The following is a 12,242-nucleotide window of genomic DNA, read 5'->3' as shown; positions in this document are numbered from 1 at the left end:
TATATAAGTGCTATTTCCTGAAGTTTGAAAATTTCAGTGAAATTCCTGCTGAATTCCAGTTATACATGTTTGTAGAAGACAAACTCTAAACCCGAAAGGGCTCCGAATGGAATGACAATTTTTATTTCATATATATATATAAGTGCTATTTCCTGAAGTTTGAAAATTTCAGTGAAATTCCTGCTGAATTCGAGTTATACATGTTCTCATTGTCCTGAATAAATTCAGTACCAAGGTTTTTGTTAAGAAGGAATTGGATTGGTTATTGGGCCTTATAGACTTTGGGAAAATGGATAAAATGAGGTAAAATAAGTGAATTGGATTGACGGCCTTGTAAAATAAAATCCAGTAGAAGAAAAACTGTAAAGTCGTGCAGTAGCTAGGTACTCATCGTCAAGGTGCCAAAATGGGTAGCCCGAGCCGTGATTCTCTGGTCGGTGGGGAAGTCATGATGAATACTGTAGATGATGAAAGCTAGGGATGGTAACCAGATCGGTGGTGCGCGCGGGAGGCCCAGCCAACAACCGCCACGGCCACGCCACAAACGCACCGTGGGAACGCCTGTGGGGGAGGGAGCCAATGCGGTCACGATTAACACAGAGAAGGTACTAGAGGAGGGGGGCGCTGCGGGCATGGCCGTCGGTGGAGGCAGTGGCAGGAGTGGGGAGGAGCGAGGTGGCTGCAATTTCGGCTATGAATGGGGTGGTGGACTGGGACTATACATATTAGATGAGGATTTAAAAAAACCGGACCCATGCACGAACATTCGCGTGACAGTTGGGGCAGATGCGCGAGGCATCGTTGACCGTCCACATCCCAGCGTGGAGGCTATCGACCAGACGGGCAACACTAGTGCTGCAAATGAGTAGAGTTCAAGAAAGTTGTAGTTGGCTCAACTTAACTCATATTAAAGTTTGAGTGAGTTCAAATTCAGGAAAGCTTAAGAATGAGATATAAAACATGACTTATATTTAGCTTGTAACGATCTCGAATCGATCTTGAGCTAGTTTCGGGCTAAATGAGACGGTAAACTTTATAAATCTATGGTGATTTTATTTGCGAGAAAAACCCAGATCTATTAAGGATTGCCAATGGTAGAACAAACCCCAACAAAGAATAAAAATACATTCCTCTCCGTGGGGAAACGACCACACACGCACACTGCCGCGAGTTGAGGGCATGTCGCCGCTCCCTCCCGGAGCAGGCGTGAGCTAAGAATCTGCGGACAAAATTTTTGTGAATGGGAGGGAAAGGCCCTTTCGTACTAACGCGCCGGAGATGTGGTAGCCAACAAGCAACACCGGCAACACCTCTTCTTCTCCCTCGCCGATCAAGAAGGAGATGGATCTGGAGCACCTGGATTCTCCTGTGCAAATTGTTAAACGAGATATATCTCAACCGCATGTGATGTTAAACCGAAGGAGATATAGATAGATACGCTTGTAACTCTTTTATACTTCTATCTCCTAGTTTCCTTCTCCTACAAGATTGTATCTCAAACATCTATCCTGTACGCATATATGGAGGCTTGCAACCTCCTATATAAACATGCAGCACGTCGGCCTAAAGGCTAAGACGTTTCCTCCATTGTCGCACATGGTAATGAGAGCTACCTTCCTCCATTAAACCTAGCAATCCCATCTCCACCAAAAGCGCACAATCGACATGTCTTCCTCCACCTCCCATCAGCCGATGCTCAACGGCGGGGTTCCAGAGAAAGTCTCCCACACCAATTACATCCTGTGGCGGACACAAATCACGCCGCAGCTGCGGGGCGCCGACGTCTTCCACTACGTCGACGGCACGGCTCTCGAACCGGCCAAAGTCCTGACCACCAAGGACACAGCCGGGAAGGAACATTCTGAGGCAAATCCTCTACCCTCGTCCTGGGTGAGGGAAGACCAGCAGGTCCTAGGTAACTGCTCCAGAACCTCTCCAAAGAGGTGCTCGTCACAGTGACCACGATCACCACGGCGCGCGATCTATGGGTGGCCCTGGCGAACATGTTCTCGTCACAATCACTCAGCCGCGTCAACAACATAAGAACTGCGTTGATCAACGCGCAAAAGGGGAACCAGCCGGTGGCCTCATACTTCGCCACCATGTGGGGCTTTGCGGACGAACTTGCAGCAGCCGGCAAAGCCATCCAAGACGACGAGCTCATGTCCTACATCATCCACGGGCTTGATCAAGACTACCAACCTCTGATCTCTGCTTTGGATGCTCGCGTCACACCGGTAACCCTTGACGAGCTCTTTGCCATGCTCAGCAACTTCGATCAGCGCATGGCGCAATACAACGGCTCCAACGGCTCCACAGGCGGATTCAAGTCATCGGCCAACTCCGCCTCCAGAGGCCGTGGCAGCGGCTCTCGCTCTCGAGGTTTCTCTCGTGGCCGAGGGCATCGTGGTGGTGATTCCTCTCGCGGTAACTTCAAATGAATTAGCATTATTGGGTTTTAATAAACTAAAACAATGTAGCAGTGTATCAATATTGTTCTGCTTTCCTAACTTAATAGCGTTATTGATACCATTGTTCTTTCAACCACCTTACGAAAATTCAGTTCTAGCTCCAAATTGAGGAGTTGAATTAGTAATCATATTGTAGTTACCAGTGGTTAACAAAAATTGATAGAAAAGATTTTTTTTATGTGTTCACTACAAACTTGCATCGGGTTTTGTTCTATAGTGCCTTTATGTGAGATTATGCTCTGAGTTTACAGGAAAATGAAAAGCTAGCATGTGAACTTTAGTATGGGCATGAAAAGGTATTTCTTTACATTTGAAACATATAATATTATTTATAAATTATGTGAGTATGAAGCAAATAAAAAATGTGTTAGTCCCAATAGCACTATGAATTCTTTCAAAAGTACAAAAGCGACTGCAATAGAAACACAAAATTTACATTATGTATGTGTTCCAAGGAAACTAATCCTTTTATTTCATTAGGCTGTTATGCAAGTGCATGATTCTAAACGGATAGATGACTCACAGACTTTTCTCCCATATTCTGGAGTTGGACTCACAGATGTTGATCCAAGCACTCAATGTTGGTGATTTTTATTTGGCGGATTATGGTGTATTGTACTGCCTCATAATGTGAGGAGTACTTGCATGATGACCGTTCTACCATTGATCATCTAATTCTGTTGGCCATGCTATAGCGAAATTTGGGTACCATTCGGCTAGGGCTTTTGTATTTTGGCTATAGTCTAACCCAGACTTTGTATCAATTGGTTGCCAACAACTCCGCTGAGATCATTGGTTAATGAAATCATTTTCTAAATACTTATTTTGCATGCATATGTATGTGATCAACCCTACAAGACAAATAACTTTGTAACCAAGAACTAAGCCAATCTATGAGCACCCATATTGTAATCGATGTCAAGGCATCATCATTAGGGTCAAAGTGGTGTATGGTAGTCTAATAGTAAGAAGCAAGATAAGTTTCTTATGTTATCACACACATGGAAAAACCACAAGATAGAAACGCACGTTTACACTATTTTTCCTTCCATGGCAATGCGAGGAGTATGAAGTACTAGGTTTGTTACAAGGTTAAATGAAGAGCATGAAAGCGGAAGGGGACGAGAGGCAGGACACGTGAGGCAGGAAAAACATGACACTGTGCCTTCATTCAAGGAGTGGTGGCTGTTGAGGATGAAAGAAGTGGAAACGAGAATTGATATGTCTTCCTATATTGATGGAAATTACGCCCTCGCATTAGACAGATATCTGAAATAGATAATTAGTATGTCATTTTATTTATTCTGTGGCAACACACGTGCACCAAACTATCTCTGCTATTAAAGCAGAATCGAATGTTCGTGATGGTTCGACTTCCTCCCACGTACGACGGCTATCAATCAAAAAATCCCATCCTCACTCGAGCTAGGGCCACGATTGCACCAGCCTAAAAAGTTACCAACCAAGCCCACTTAATAGATCCATTGCCAGCTCAGCCAACAAACGAGATCCACAAACCTACTTGTGACTAGATCCATTTGTGAGGGACTTGAACCAAATGTTAAAATTGTGCCATGAAAACCAGAAAATGTATTAGAAAGGAGGGAGTACTATTTATTGGCGTCATCTAATATCTAATTATTTTGTTTAAAATAAAGTGTCAAATTTAGTGATTAATTTTTCTTTCTCGTGCCATGCACGCGCCTCTAATCTTTATGGTGCTCGCTAATGTACCTAGACTGTACATGGAATCCTGATGATATACATTGCTAGCTACACCAGGTGACACATTATTTCAATAAAGCTTTTGTCTACGACGCAAATAAAATGATGTGACACAGAGAAGGAAACAAATTATCAAAAGTAGAAGAGCTATCACTTAAGTTTCATATTCAATTTTAGTCTTTGAAAGTCGTCATCCATAAATATATATTAGTCATAATACTTAGAGCTCATAGAATTTATATGATACACCCAAATAAATAATGTATTTGCTATAGTCAAAATGATCATAATATCTTATACTCCAAAGTAAACACATCAACATTGAATAGTACAATGATTTGATCGATAACATCATTATTTTTTGATATCTCCCGTGGCACCGTACGGGCATTCGACTAGTAAATGTAACGTGCCATGTATATCTCATAAAATAAACGTGCCACATGCCCTGTATATCTCTAAAAAAACTATTTACTTTTTTCTTCAAAAGAGGTTGTTCAAATAACATGTACGTGCACACACTGATTTGCTTCGTACAAGACTTATGTTGCTTAAGTTAGCACTCAAATCCCACGAACTACCTTTCTTGAAATGTTTCAACAACTAGCAGAAAGGCTAACGTACAAACAATGTACCAATATAATAACATTATTGACGATGCCTCACGTCCAATATAATAACAATATATTAAAGCTACTAAGGTAGCCACGATCTGATGAGTTTGAAGCACTAGGCTCGATCTGTGACGGGCTGCCGCGTGTCCACCGTAGTTTGGTTGCCACGTCTGGTTCGGTTCTTTATTTTCTTTATGCTTCTTCAGATTTACCGTCGAAGCCGGAGGCCGCCGAAATATCTGGATCCACCGCTCATGCTTCTTTTTCCTTCGTTCACGCAGAGACAAAGAGGAGGCAGAAAAAAAGGAGGCCACGCCATTCGCAGCATCCACCCCTCGATTCCTTGCTGCTCCGCCGCCAACCGCCGCATCCACCCCTCGATTCCTTGCTGCTCCGCCGCCAACCGCCGCATCCACCCCTCGATTCCTTGCTGCTCCGCCGCCAACCGCCGCATCCACCCCTCGATTCCTTGCTGCTCCGCCGCCAACCGCCGCATCCACCCTTCGATTCCTTGCTGCTCCGCCGCCAACCGCCGCATCCACCCCTCGATTCCTTGCTGCTCCGCCGCCAACCGCCGCATCCACCCCTCGATTCCTTGCTGCTCCGCCGCCAACCGCCGCATCCACCCCTCGATTCCTTGCTGCTCCGCCGCCAACCGCCGCATCCACCCCTCGATTCCTTGCTGCTCCGCCGCCAACCGCCGCATCCACCCCTCGATTCCTTGCTGCTCCGCCGCCAACCGCCGCATCCACCCCTCGATTCCTTCCTGCTCCGCCGCCAACCGCCGCATCCACCCCTCGATTCCTTGCTGCTCCGCCGCCAACCGCCGCATCCACCCCTCGATTCCTTGCTGCTCCGCCGCCAACCGCCGCATCCACCCCTCGATTCCTTGCTGCTCCGCCGCCAACCGCCGCATCCACCCCTCGATTCCTTGCTGCTCCGCCGCCAACCGCCGCATCCACCCCTCGATTCCTTGCTGCTCCGCCGCCAACCGCCGCATCCACCCCTCGATTCCTTGCTGCTCCGCCGCCAACCGCCGCATCCACCCCTCGATTCCTTGCTGCTCCGCCGCCAACCGCCGCATCCACCCCTCGATTCCTTCCTGCTCCGCCGCCAACCGCCGCGGGTCGTCATCGGCGCACCTCCCATGGCCGCGGTTTGATTTCGTCGCCGGTCGCTCCGTATCCACCGTGGCGCCTCCTCTCCTCTCCTCTCCATCCCCATGGTGCCTCCTTCCCTCCTCTCCCTTTCGTCCTCCGCTCCGACTAGGTAGTACGCCTTCGTCTCCGACACCGGCCCTCAAAAGCACCTCCCTCACCAACCCTGGCTATCTCGATCTGTTGTTGGACATCGGCCGTTGAGGCAGGTCGTGCTCCGCCCCCATGGCCTCACAACCGGAGCACGACGGCGAATACGAGCATGCTGAGTCTCCATGTCGCTTTTGATTATGTGCATTTAGTCATGTTTGAAGTGGATTCATGCCACCAGGTTCTTCAATAAAAATGATTAGAGGCAAGATATGTACATTAGGATATCACTTGAGCTATTTTATTTGGCAAATGAAGGTACTGTTTATGCACAGTATTGCACACAAGTTTTATATTGTACTCCCTCCGTTCCCAAATATAAGACCTTCTAAAGATTACACTATAGACTACATACGGAACGAAATGAGTGAATCTATACTCTAAAATATGTCTATATACATCCGTATATAGTCCATAGTATAATCTTTAAAAGGCCTTATATTTAGGAACGGAGGGAGTATCAATTTGCAGAAAGAGTAGAGAGAAAGGGATCTTCAAATTGATAGATATGGTAGTTATAATATTCTCATGGACACTTTGATTGTTCACATCTCGTGCGTGATAGGTTTTCTAATGATATTTTCCTTTTCTGGCACCCTTTCCATGTGATGCACAACAAATTTCGGCGACAATGAATTGCAGAGTGTAGAAATCAAGGTATTTCCACTATAACTATAATCACGTCTATTTATCAATTATGAATTTCTACATACAAACTTCATCTAATATCCATGAGTTGTATGTATGATAGACGGTCGTATGCATTCCAATCATTGATGGTTTCCTGGAAATCAGGACCATAGAAAATGTGAATTCACATTGTTTTATTTCATAATTAAACTAACCTTCTTCTCATTACTTCTGCCCAAAAAAGGAAATCTGGTTCTAACTGCTGTGAGGATAAATCAGGGGAAATAGACGGTCTGACTAACCAAACTGCACATATTTTGAGGTGAAGGACGACATAGATTTAGTCCAGTATGGAATGGCCATCTTCATGGATCAACAGGAAACGTACATGATCCCTAGAATCTGTCATTCCAACCAAACCAGTCACATTGATCAACAGTCATTCCAAACACAGAGGAAGACACACACTGCTTATTTAAAGTTCGAGCCAAACAAATCCAACCAGAATACGAGGATAATGAATTCAGAAGCACTGGAGGATCATGCTTCTACTGTCATGTTTTAAGCTCCAGTTAGAAGTGGTATTTCTAAAATAGAGATTATTGATTTTTCACATATATATAACCTGTGTTCGTACTAGCATTCCTGTCTTATTTTTTCCTTCTCATTTTCCCCCTCTATAAATTGTACAGCTCCTGTTCAAATTACTAATCTTTTCATATATTTCTATAGCTTGGCAAAATAGGTCCTGATAAAGAAGAGCCACAGGTTTCAGAAATAAGATGTTTATAACAACGCAGACTAGGTTCTGAACTTCTGATAAAGAAGATCGCCATGTTTCAGAAATAATCTAGGAAAAATGTAAGGTTTAACATTCTGGTAGATGCGCCTTTGCATATCAAAGAACAACAACTGTGAATACAATGGTTTGAATGTCACAATAGTTAGACTTTCCTTTGCTATTACTCCTTTCCTTTTCCTTTCAACAATCTATAATTTAAGGGAATACAAGTTAGTTTCCTACAAAAAAAAGAAGCAGACGAAACTGAGAATTGTTACGGGTCCTCACACCTAATTCAACTATGTCTACCGAAGGGCACTTATAATTGATTATATTGAAATTATTCCCTTAAAATGTATCCTTGAATATGCTATTAATATATTTGTCCCCTTTTTCCCCCTTTAGCTCAGCGCAACATGGATAATACTAGATGTTATGGACATCGTTTTGCTTTAACCTCTCAAATTCAACACCGTTTCTATACAGAAAGAATTCTACTCCTACTTTTTCGTAGCAGATGATTGATCACCTTGCCTTCAAGCAATATAGTTGCTTCAAGTTGGTTTACGAGGTCTTCTCAGTTATCAACCTCTTAGTATTTCTGCCTTTATTTTCAAATTTTCTAGGTTTCTCTTTTAGATGTACATGTTCTGGATGGCAAGACTAAAGGATTCAAGCATGGTTCGGCAACCGACTAATAAGGTTGTGTGGTAGGTGTGCTCCTTTAATTTTTTTTCACCTTATGTACGAGTATTTGGTAGGCATGAGAAACACACTGATTTGTAACTGATTATTGTTGTTTTCTAAGGGAACATCAATGCTCCAGCCTTATATGTTACTTTCAAAGATGACATTCTCTGTTACGCTGCTATCCTTATGATGATCATGTTGTAGACTTCCTAGGCTAATAGTAAGATACTTCGATTCTGAACTTGCAACGATTAGAAAATTAACTTCCTATAGAGACATATGTGTTGAATTTCTGTTAATGATGCATCTGATTTTGATAGCTAGACAGAAGTTAGAAGCGTCAAATAATAAACAACCGATTATAGATTCTAATTATGTTTTCATGGTCTATCAATATGTAATGAAATTCTTTGGACTCTATCAATAGTTTTAAAAGAACTTTGTTGCAGCCAATTCGACCCCAAAACCACCGTCACCCATTCTCTTACCTTTAAAATAAAAAGTTTAAAAGGCAACACACACGGGGCTGAGCCAAGGGCGGTATTTATCTAAATTAAATTGGCTTGCACATTACCCACTGGCCACTGCCAACTCATTTGCCCACTGTTTTTATTCTTCTATAAGAAATAACAGCACAACCGCAACACTTTTTCTTCTATAAGAAGAACAGCCCAACCACACACACTTAACGACGGGCACGGCGTGCCGCCGTGCTTCCGCCTACTAGTAGAAAAAATAGTGGTACATGCATGCATATATATTGTGGTCATATAGGATAGTCCTGGTCATAGACGCTTGCATGGAGTCCGACTAGGATGATTTTAGTTAGAGTTGAGCAACCAGCGAAACAAGAATGGATCAACGTGAATCCTCACCTTCATCTTTTTTTATATTAATAAAATTAATATTAACTAGTCATCAACCCGGGCATACGCACGGACTAGTTTTTTAAACGGTTCATACTTATGATACTTTTTATAAGCACTTCTTTTTGCATCCAGTAGAAAAATACATTTGGTGTGTGCAAACTGTTAATTGAATGTTGAATATGAAAAAAAATCAATCATATACTAAAAGCTTAACTATCTTGAGAAAATATTTATATTTCATTTTACTATATTTTCATTTTAAACAGTAAATCTAGCATGTCTCAGTTCGGTCATTATATTCAACTTAGTAAGAAAGAAGGTAGTTCTAACTTTTGAACAATAGTTAGAAATCTAATTGTTCACTCAAAGAAAATAATATGATAATTTATTATATGTACATATTGTTACTTAAATACTTTTTGACGCCATGTTTCCATAGCATAGTGTCGCTTAATGCATAATAACTTAATTGTTATTTTTCCCAGCTTGAAATATTGTATTTCCTCATATGATATGCATGTCTATATTTGTTTCACACACATGTTATTTTTTATATAATAAAAAAATGATATGGTCCAAGTTACTTTATCATGATGTCGAATAATGCAGGTCGATCCATGCATTCTACTTTTTAGGCTATCATTGCAGTTTAGGCATATGCAATGGAAGCTTAACTAAGCTTTACACATATATACATGCCTATCAATTCATACACATGAGTGTACACCACTCGATTCTAATATTGAGAGATTCATTGATCACCTCGTCAATGAAACAAACCTTTCAGATCAACTTGTAATAAGTTTATTTTTACATGGTTTTCTTTTAAGAATATTTGCATGGGCAAATATCGTGATCATCTTCTTTTGGTTGACAATAACACAATGACTTACCGAAAGACTAAAGTAGATGTCTAGTGCGAAAATTGTGCCACCACTTGATTGTTGTTGCCTCCAGGAGCAAGTAAGCTTCCGGTAATGGTCATGGGGACGAAATATGATGTGTCGGCGAGCCGTAAACATCAGAAAGATCAGAAAAGCAAGCAATATGGAAAGGCAGAAGAATATGCATAGCTTAAAAGCATGGACATGGTCGGTGAAGTGCATTGTGTTGAGGAATTAGGCACAATTTCCATGATTAATTCCAGAATATAAAGCATGACGATAGCAGCTACTAACATGTGAAACTCTAACATACTAGATGCAGCAGACAACATGAATAGCAGCAAGACCGTGTAGCAAAACATGTACGCATCTAACATGTTCATCAGACTAACGGGAACACGACGCACGTACCGAACGTTTGTAGAGGAAGCAGATGTGTTCGGTGCATATGCGTTGTTGACGATGACGTTGGCGATGACGGACGAAGTAGACGACGCTTGAGGCGGCGGTACGCAGCACCGCCCGACTTGCTTGGTAGATGACCCGTTGTGGAAGCAGCGAGCAGTCGCGCAAAGCGCTTCCCAGAAACCTAATTCGCCTTCTCCCGTACAGGATTGCAAAGGCGACTGGTTCCGGAGACCTGCTCTCCCGTCCGCCATTGGACGCCGGCGCTCGGGATGAGGTAGACTACGATGGAGGCGTAAGTTGTGAGACGAGGCAAAACCCTAGATGGTTTTCGGTGTGTCTTTGGCCGACCCCGATAAGATGTATATATAGGAGGACCAAGGTCGGTTCCGTGTCGAGATCATGTCGACCCCGATAAGATGTATATATATGCATTTTTCTCTGTAGTTTATGGAAGGAAGATCACAATAGTTATGTCGTTGTGTTGTGAACAAAGATTATTTGGTAGTTCTACGTTGAGGTATAATAGTTGTGGTGTTTTTTTGTTTGTTTCAAGTACATTGATTGCTATAGTAATGAAAATTTGTGCGCTCAAATTCTTTAAAAAAAATGGAAGGCAGGGATGAACATGGTTAGAACGGAAGTACATCCTTCTTCAGCTCCACCTGATATTTCTGCAGGGGTATCTTACAAGCCTTGAGTGGACAAATATTTGTACTTCATATAATATTGTCAAAGTTAAGCTAGATAAGTTATCATTGAGAATCAAATAAAAGGAATGCACTTTGCGTCTATGCTGATTGTTGTCAATTATCAATTGATATTATCACAATCATTTGGAATTTTGTTTTTGAATTATACACATGTTTCGGGTGATGGCTATTTGTTTGTGGCCCTTCCAAGGTGAAAATTGACAAACCCTAAGACGTTTGTGGTTGTTAGTTCAGTCTCAAAAGTTGTGATGTTCCCTTTTAGCCAAAACCATGCAGGCTAGGTTGCTGAAATGTAAGTGTACATATGCACCAACAGTGCAGCATGCTATTTTAACAAGAATACGAGCTTGTCTAGGGAAAAAGTGGATTTAGAGGTAGGAAATAGAGAAGATAAATGCTTGGGTACATTATAGTTTTATTTCTAAGCCAGTGAACCGTAGTTTCATCACTAGGATGAACCCAATTTGTGGCATGTCAATTTTCTTTTCTGCGAGAAGGCATTGCAAGGTTGTACGTATTGCATGGGCATTATAAATGTTACTTATTTCATATTTATGGCCACATTTGGAGGAAACAATAACAAACCAGCCAAATGAAGTTTGGTGAAGAACGAAGTATCCACTTCACCAGCTGCACCATACTTATAAAAGACCAGCTTCCTCATGCCGAAAAAAGCAACGCTCAAAATTACAGTATAGTTGTGTGAGACAACCACGTTGAATATTTACTAGTCTGTAGGGAGAGCAAAAATGATGGACATGATGGGTGGCGCTACCAATTGAATGAAGACATCCTTTAGAAATGGGATACATTGGAAATTTTAGTTGCATATCAATGACTGGGATAAGTATTAATTCTTTGTCGTGGCAGGCAGAGCATCAAGCTGATGGTGAAGCTCATCACTGCGACAAGCAGGAGAATCTTTGATGTAGCATGCAACCGAGCGAAGGGGTCTACTTTGATGCAGCAAGTAGAGCATCTCTTCAATGGGTTACAACATTGACGTAGCCGCGTTCTTGTTTACTCTATTAAATATCGAGGCCACATTAAGATTTTGCCCTCCTATTAGATGAGCTTAGCTCTTTCCAAGCTAGCATACAAACCAGTAGCATTTTCTTCAGCTGACCAAGTTCCCAAACTGGTTAGGAAATTT

The sequence above is a fragment of the Hordeum vulgare genome, chromosome 1H, assembly GCF_904849725.1.
Source record: "Hordeum vulgare subsp. vulgare chromosome 1H, MorexV3_pseudomolecules_assembly, whole genome shotgun sequence".
Classification (NCBI taxonomy): domain Eukaryota; kingdom Viridiplantae; phylum Streptophyta; class Magnoliopsida; order Poales; family Poaceae; genus Hordeum; species Hordeum vulgare.
This window is presented reverse-complemented; position numbering follows the sequence as displayed.